The following is a 9,370-nucleotide window of genomic DNA, read 5'->3' as shown; positions in this document are numbered from 1 at the left end:
TGAAGTAATACTAAACTCAGTAGGACACTTCACAATGACTTTATATAATCAATAAGAAAAATGCCCAAATTGTCAGATTGTGGTACTGCCAGCAGATATTGTGATTTTATATTATCAAAAATCAATTTTTGACTTTGCTCACTTCAAATATATGTGATTAGTGTTAGAATTTCTGAGGAATTTGATAATCAATGTCCTGTTTTGACAGCATTTCAAGACCAACAGCAGAGTTCCCATACCCTATTGCTATTGGGGGAAATGTGACCCCAACCCGGCCACCACCAAAAGAGAGGATCCGTCTGGATACCTTGATTCATCTCCAAGGTATATTTTTATTAAAAAAGAATGATACCTCTGATTCATCTCTAAGGTATATTTTTTTAAAAAAAGAATTATATGTAACAGTTTAACATTTAAAGAATACAATGCCTATTAATAGTTGTTTTGATGTTTTTTGTGCTCATACTACCAACTTTACTATAATTATTTTAAAAAGATTTAATGTTAATGTGACAAACATCAGTATGTAAGAAACAACACAACAAAAGAATAGTACCTCATCTATTTTTTATTTTGTCCTCACTTGTCAGTGTATGGTGACTTTATTTAATCCCAAAATTTGGACAATGAAGAAAAATTATCAACTTATTCCATGCATCCCCAAAACATATAACCATGTTATTATAAAACAAGAGCGATAACAACATATAAATATAAAGCATAAAAATAACAACTCAAAACTTAATTATAAGTACACCTGAAATGGTTGACCTCAAAGTTGTGAAATTATGATAAATTATTAAATAATTTGATGCATGTAAAAACGATTGATCTGTAACAAATTATACAGAAACAAGTGTGATAACAAAATATACCTGTAAATAAAACTAACAAATCTAAAATAACAAAACAAGAAGATTAAACCATTGTGTAATCTGTCCAAAATAAATGAGATCTATACATGGAGGTGAATATATAGAAAATATATGAGTATATAGAAAATATATGAATATAAAGAAAATATATGAATATAAAGAAAATTATATCAAAGTAAAGTGACAACTGGCTATAAGGGTAAATTACTTACTCATGAATTTACCTTATTTAGATTTACAAAAAATATGATTTTACAATATTGCCACATGTTTACTACAAATAACTATTTTTCTAAAAAAAATGTTATTTCAGACAACTGTTTCAAACAAACAGAGAAATATCCCCAGGAAGTGTCTGTTGAAGAGAATCAAGGTACACAGACCGATGAATCATGTAAGTATAACATGGAAAAGCTCAGTTGGGGGCAGTCAATTATGGCACTTAAGGCAAAATCTTAATTGCATATTCAGTTGAAGCTGATAGTATTAGCAAATCAAAACCATTAGGCCATTATAATCAATTTAAAACATTTTGAAGTTATATAGCTAATTTCAAAGTCTTTCATAACAAGATGGAGACATTGTTTTTCCTGAAATAGGATAGTGAACAACGAATATCCAAAAGCACTTGATAGTTAACACCATCAATTATTGTACAATTTACATGTCAAGAAATGGTATGTTCTTTAAAGAATGCTTTTCTAGCATACATGTCATGTATTCAATGTCTGGGAAAAATACGCTCAATGTACGCTCTCTTTTTGGTGTCAACCACATATTCATAGAACTCAGCCCCGTTAACATTAACTGTGCCTGAATTTGGGCATAGTGAGCATGTCTTTTGGATAGTTTGAGAATGGCAATTTCCTCCTTCTGCAAAATAAATTTGTTATCTTTTCTCATGCTTCTTCAAGTGTAAAGTGTCAAGCTGAGTTCGGGCATTTAATTTCAATAATTCTGTTCTCCTTTTCACAACAATATATCTTGCCATCAGGAGTGGCTCCAAGGAAACTGAAATTGTTGTTGATTACTAGTCCACTCTCATGTAGATGGTTTGAGATTTTGTGTTCTAAATATCTTTTCTTGGCCTGTACTTCAATGTTCTTCCCATAGGAAAGAGATACTGAATGCATAGAAGTCTTGGGAAATAGACTGTTGAGGAAAGATAGTGTAGATTTCTTCTTTCTGTTCATAACCTTTCCGAGGTTGGAAGCTGTAAGACGATTAGATCTTAGATCTTTTCCAGGATCTGTAAGTTGATACTGGGCATTAAGATCTTCATACCCAGGATCGAGTTGTACAGGTGACACTTTCGAAACGTGATGGGGCGCACGTAGTTGATACTGCACGTGATTTCATCTGAAAATAAGAAATTAAATCATTAGAAATAATAACTTTAAGCCCGGACATATTATTTTATATATTTCATTCCAAATTACAAATTAGCCTGTTATTTTCCAGTCATCACTCCACTTGAGCAACACCAGACAGTCCAAATTCAGGATCTGAGATCCTAGGTAGAAGATCAAGGGCAACAGATCAAGGATATGAAGAAAATTTTAAAGGAAAAAGACAAGGGAATTGTAAAGTTGAGGGAGGAACTTAAGAAATGTCAAAGATTTAATGTGACCAGTGTCTTGGTGAGATCAGGGAAACTAAAGGGCCTGTTTAAATACTACACAGACATTACTTATGTCAGGTTTCTTGCCATATTCAGTTATTGGCCTTCCTTCTGCCAGGTGATCAGGCATCATGTTTGAATTATGAAAAAGGTCATCGTGACATTAGAAATTTATCTACTAAAGATTGCTTGTTCCTGACTATGTCGACTGTGCCACAGTTTTGGATTAAAAGACCTCGCTATGCGTTTTGGACTGTCATTGCAATCAGGTGGTGTAATATTCAATACCTGGATTGAACACATGAACTTGAAAATGGGCCAGTAAAGTATATGGCCACATAAAAGTACTATCCTTCAAATTATGCCTGCAAAATTTAGAAAGGAATGTCCTTCATCCATGATGATTATTGATGGGACAGAACTGAAGACTCAAGTACCCTGTGCTTTAGGGTTACAGTCTCAGCTATACAGTGACTATAAGTCAAGTACTACCTTAAAGTGTCGTGTATGTTTTGCCCCTTGTGGTTCATTGACATTTGTTTCTGAATTGTTTACAGGTTCAATTTCAGATAAAGCTTTAACTGATCAATCAGGATTTTATGATGCTGTACGAGGCAGGTACAAGAATAGATCGATGTTGTTGCATCCTGTGATATGAATGTGATACTAGTCTCTATGAAATAAACATAATTTCATTTCCATGAAATGTTAGTCTTGTTACTTAAAAAATGATGTACTGATTGTTATGTTTTGACTGTTTTGAAGAACAGGATCCATGTCCCAATAGATTAAAACATTACCTGATATGACAAGACTGATCCCAAGCTAGACGTCTCCGAGCAGAGTGTTTAGTCACCGGGGTGCATCTGTCTGTAGCACATACTGCAGTGGGGTAATATGTGGAAGTCTGCAACAATATTCATCTACATTATATTCATTTGACACACAGTTTCTGAAAATTAAAAAATATATCCTTAGTTCAATGCGTATATACACTTTATAGACCATTAGGACCAACTTTAAACCTGCACCTGTTTTAGTGATTATGTGCAAAACAGTTTTCACCAATTACAATACAAAAGTGACAAAAGTATCCATACCTGGTGTCACTGAACTTGACAAATGATTGGCTTCCTATTTCTAGACTGGGCAAGAGGTTGAGCCACAATCACTTGGTTGATAGGCACTGGGATGATCTTGTTGCCCCTGTGAATCTGCCACTGTTGCTGGAGGCTGGTGCAACTCTGTTTTTCATGAATGTGCGTGAAATTGTGAGGCTTCAATCCCTGAAGTGTCTTCACAAGGTCAATGATGTGGGAACATCTTTCACCAAATCTAAACAAAAATGAATTCAAGTGAAGGAAATCTAAAGATTTTTTTTATAAAAATGAAATACCATTGTATCAAGAAAAACATCTAACCCAAAATCATGATACTTATTTTTAAGTGTATCAAAATGAACATAAATGATATAGGTGAAATCACAAATAATCTAAATTCGATTTTCAGTAGATTCTAACTTGTAATTTATTAAAGTCTTTACTTATAATTAATAGTACATTCTGTGCTAGGCATGGTGTTTCATTAATAAGTTTATATTTGAAACAGTATATTACTAGCCCTGCGTAACATTTGGAGGCTGATCGAAAACTAAACAATTGAATTTTACGGTTCATTTTTTAGCCAAATTACTGAATGGATAAATATTCTGTTTCCTTTTTGCCGATAGTATATGTAAACCCGATGTACAATAAATACAGAGGTGTAAACATTCGTCATGTTTTGCTGCCAAACTTCGATAGGACTAGAAATCAATCAACACACCAGTCATAACCCGACGAGAACAAATGATCGGTCACTGTGCCATTGAAATGACAATCTCTAATCTATCAGGCACTGATTTTAAGTGATTTATATGAGGATTTACTGACTTCTTATCAATGACGTACTTACCCAGCTTTACAAGAACAATAGCTGTGAACGATCTTCTCGGCGCTTGTGTCAATCCTCAAATGGAGGGTATGCGGGCTCCGATTCTTCGACATTGACCGCCAGCACATAGCATCAATGTCAGAGGTGTTGTCACGGTTATAAACTCGTATCTCATGGATATAACCCTGTGAAGAAATAGTGTAAGCCTGTCTGTTGCGATTTCTGCGTCAAAGTAGGATGATCTGGCAAGAATGCAACAGATATTGTGTCGAGAACTGTCAACAGGCAAACGGTGCCTGATCGTGTATCCGCCATTTTGACAGCTCGGCATCCCAAAGCTTGGGGGACGTAGCAACAGTAACCAAGGTGGGCGGAGCTTGGGTCGGTAGTCGGAACTATGCATTGTGATTTGTCAGTGGGAGTCCCCCCTAACGTCAAGAAAACGAAGTGGGCGGGGCTTATCGGCCGGGACTGGATCGGTCTGTTATGTCGTTCACTGTTGAGACTGTTGATCTGCAGTCTTTCTGAATGCATCTCCAGGAGATCCATACTCCCTTTTCCCTCCCGTTCAAAATGCACATACAGTCAACTCTCGTTAATCCGACACTTGTGGTTGCAGAGAAATATGTCGGATTAACGAAAATGTCGGATTAATGAAAATGTCGGATTAATGTATTGGCGTGAAAATATCAATGTTTACTAAATGTCATGATCGTCATACTGTTGCATGCATATCAGAAATGGTAGATCTAGTTATCTTCATCGTATGTAAAAATATTCACAGAAATAAAAAATACTAACAATACATACTTGTTTTCATTTATTAACATTCATAGATGGCATAACATACATATATAATCACATAAGCGAACAGTTTCATATCTATTTCATGACCACATTGGCACAAAACTCACGTTTCTATACACATTTATACATGGTTCCTTATACCGAGTAGGAAGAAACTTGTAGTCTAATTGGGCATTTGCCATTACTGAAGTTGTGGAAATGTTAATGAAAACTGTCAGTTCCAAGATTCTTATAGCATGCAAGTTTATGTAAAAACATAAATAACTCACTACGTATGATTTGAGTGAACTAACTGTCAATCAAAGTCATTGAGTGAACTCACTAACATGGATTCACTCACATATATATTCTTTATTTCAGTACTCACAAGGCCACGGGCCTGTAGGACAGTTCATTATTAATACAATATGAAACTTCATAGAACATATACATACTTACATTTAACCATACCCTGTGTAGTTATTATTATTTTTTTTTTTCATTAATCCAAATATTCCTGTGAGAAATATATAAATATTGATAAATCATTAAGTATTTTTACATTTGGGTTTGTTAACAACAGTGTAAATTTAGTGGAGTGTGGGTAATTATAATAATAAGCTGAGATATATTTTTCTCTAAGTGATAAGTATAATGAAAAAACAAGTAAAAAGTGGTATTCATCCTCAATTAATTCTAAGCTACATAATTTGCAAATTCTTTTATCTCGGTTGATGTTTGTGTAACGGCCAGTTGCAACTAAGAGACCATTGGATGAACAACGGACACGAGACAACGCTACCCTAATTTTTTTTAACAGGTATATTACTTAAGTAGTCTTCTGTACTGAAATGAGTTTTGAAAAGTTTAAAGTAAAAGCACTTATTTGATGATGATATGGATTCGGTCCATGATTGCATATAGATGTTTTTCAATCTTTGTCACTGACATGATAAAATTGCATCGTGAGTTAACGTTTTGACTATACCATACATTACCAAAACCGATTTTAGACAGCAGCAGTCTCACCCCCCTAACCCAGTTTTGTTTTCCATCATTGTCACACATGATCATCATATTATAACATTCTTTCGGTATTCTATATGAAGGCATTTGACAACATTTATGGATGAGTGAATAGACAGCGGAAACCTCCCGATTTCGCCATAAACCATAACACTGGATGTATTTGATTTTACTGGTTCACTCACATACTGGTACCCACTGGTACTGATTCACTCACTTTTACTGATTCACTCACTTTTACTGATTCGCTCACATACTGGTACCCACTGTTACACAGAGATACAGACAGACAGAAAGACAGACACACAATTGTTTTTTACGTCTCACTTCTGTACAGCATGCTATTAAACACATATACTACCCATAAAAAGTTTAGACTTGCATAAAGCACTCACTATATGTTATGTATATATATGTGGTTACGTCGAAGATGAATTTGTCCACTAACTTTGGGGAACCAACTGCAAACCTTATGCAGATGAATTGCACGAGGATTATTGCTGAAAAGCATGTGCAAATATCGTGCATGTGAACAGCTGCGTTTTGGTGTTAAGTTTTGTTAAGATTTCACCAATTTTCACTGAGTTTCATCATTTATTGAACTCATGAGAATAATCTTTTCAACGTTATAATTTGTTTTACAATACATCAGTTCATATGTAAACAGTACCCTTAAACTGTATAGAATATTTTGCAAAATCTAGTTTAGAACAGTTGAAGTAAGTGGCTATATTTAAATTAGTGAGTCTAAACTTTTGATGGGGAGTATACATTGAACATAGGTAAAAGTACAGAACCACTCAGTATGTGTGAGTTATGAGAGACAGTAGTCGTTACTAAATCTTAAAACTTACAAGCATATATAAAATGTAGTAAATGCATAAACTGGTAATACTTTATGAATATAGAAGGCTTTTCCTTCTCTGTAATATTTAAAAACATAAAAGTCCGCATCATAAGAATAACAATACGAAAAGAGGTTTTCTGTAATATCATTGTATACATCACAGGGAAACAGTACAGAACCACACGTTTTCGATACAATCTGTACAGTTAAAACATTTCCTATCACTATATCGAGGCATCACTCTGACAACCTCGACGCATTAGCTGTATTGCAGTGTTCTGACAAGAAGACTACAAGTATGGACTGAAATCATCAAAGTGCTTCATGACTCAGAATAGTTTCCGGAAATAGAGGTCGACCATTGATCATGTACAGGCTCATTCGTCGATTTTAGAAACACGGAAACTTCGGAAATATCTACGTTTCGTGCTTATAATGATTTTTAGTAAGGCATATGGCTATATAGACAGGGACTGTTTATGGACAGAATCTCGACAACTGGAGATAACTGCTCTACAGTCGCTGTACAAAGACGTTCAGTGTTGTGTTCGAGTGAATGGATTCAAAACCTCCTGCTTTGCAGTGAACCGTGGGCTAAAACAAGGATGCCTCCTATCCCCATTGTTATTTAATCGTTTCGTTGGTGATTTGTTACATAAGCTTAATAAGCCTCAATCTTGGTATAAGTATAGCTTATTTCAATATAGCAGCTTTGGCATATGCAGACGATATTGCTCTGCTAGCGGAACGTGAAGCCGATTTTAATGTGCTTTTAATTTTTTGAATGATTGGTGTGGGATTGATAGATCAAAAATAAATTCAGAAAACTCGAAGGTTGTATATTTAGAATTCCGTCCATTTCAAGGACACAGCATGTATTTACAGTTGGGAATAATGTTTAGATATTGTTAACAGTTATAACTATCTTGGAAGAGGAAAGAAGATATTTCCATAAACTGAGTATATTTTATAATATGTTCGATGGATCGGCTCCACAAAACTTATCCCTCTGTGTTCCTCCGAATATTTCAGATTTGACTACTTACGAATTATGAATTCTAGTCATATACGGAACATAATGGGTAGATCCACATCCTATTAAACTTCCTTTCTACCGTCTGTTTGGTTCAAAATTTGGAACTCCCTCGCTAGTACTACCCGAGACGCCCCAACACTTGCACAGTGTAAACGTATCATAAACAAGGATAGACCTCTGAGTCCAAGTTTCAAAAAGTGTGCTAACTTCGGATCACGCCATTGTCAGATAAAACTATGCAAATTCCGTCTTGGCTGTAGCGACTTGAACTCTCACCTTGTTGATAGACTTCTGTCCTTGTGGCCATTCCAGAGAGGATCCATTATATACATTACTTTTGTGTGTGTCCTCGTTTTAATCATTTAAGACAAAACAAATATTCTACATCAAAGGATTTGATATCAAAACTATTCTATACACAGATAGCCGACCGGATGATATTGAAACTAATAACCTAGCAACATCAGTCTACGATTATAGTCAAGAAAGAGCGATATTAAACTACTCTACTAAGACTGTAGTGACAGAGGTACAGATAAGTTGCGTATCTGCGTAAATTACACAAATATTTATGTAAAAACTCAATTCCTATGAAGTTTATTGCGACTCCATTGGTAGATGCTTGAGTGTCTTGTATTTCCTCTTTTGTTTTGGATTACATGCATTTGGTTTGTCTGGGAGTGGTAAAGACAATAATTTCCCGACATTTGTGTCTTTGTCGGGACAACGACTTCACCTGCCAGAGCTACAGGTAACTTTTGGTCATTGAGGTATGTACTCGCTTGTGTTCATCTCAATTGGGTATTCTAATTTTCCTTTGAGTAACGAAATACATACATACCCAACTCACTCAAACTCAATTGGACATTTTGCCATTTTCCATTCTTTGTAAAAATAGAATAAAGATTATTAATATGACAAAAAATAAGAACGACTGCAAGTTGCCTAGTTCATATGCTGAAATAGAACCTCACAATATATCTCAGTTATTCTATCTATCCTCAATAACCTCCATCTGTAGCGCATGGGTTTGCTTACTTCAAACTCAAGTAGGTTTGCTGAATGTTACAGTATGCAAGATAAGATTTGACATTTTTGTGTGTACGCATGTAAGGTCAAATTTACTGAGTATTTACAAACATGCAAGCATACCTGTATGCAATAGACTTAATAGGAACTGATCATGACAAAAAGTCTACACTGGATCAATACTTTTGTTTTACAAATATCAATGCAGTTGTGCAATG

The 9,370-nt window shown here is 34.9% G+C and overlaps 1 long non-coding RNA gene and 1 pseudogene across 1 annotated transcript; one reads left to right on the top strand and one right to left on the bottom strand.

Annotated features, from left to right (window-relative positions):
- The first annotated feature begins 1,215 nt into the window (after positions 1 to 1,215).
- LOC124286847 lies at positions 1,216 to 3,197 on the top strand (annotated as a pseudogene).
- On the bottom strand, positions 2,200 to 4,828 carry LOC124286848. The gene is made up of 4 exons (XR_006901129.1): positions 4,450 to 4,828; positions 3,597 to 3,831; positions 3,297 to 3,403; positions 2,200 to 2,234 (listed from the first exon to the last, which is right to left on the bottom strand). It is a non-coding gene; the product is annotated as an uncharacterized LOC124286848 (long non-coding RNA).
- Between the last annotated feature and the right edge of the window lie 4,542 nt (positions 4,829 to 9,370).

This window comes from Haliotis rubra, unplaced genomic scaffold (genome assembly GCF_003918875.1).
Source record: "Haliotis rubra isolate DU_JTF1 unplaced genomic scaffold, ASM391887v1 Scf393, whole genome shotgun sequence".
Lineage (NCBI taxonomy): Eukaryota > Metazoa > Mollusca > Gastropoda > Lepetellida > Haliotidae > Haliotis > Haliotis rubra.
This window is presented reverse-complemented; position numbering and strand designations above follow the sequence as displayed.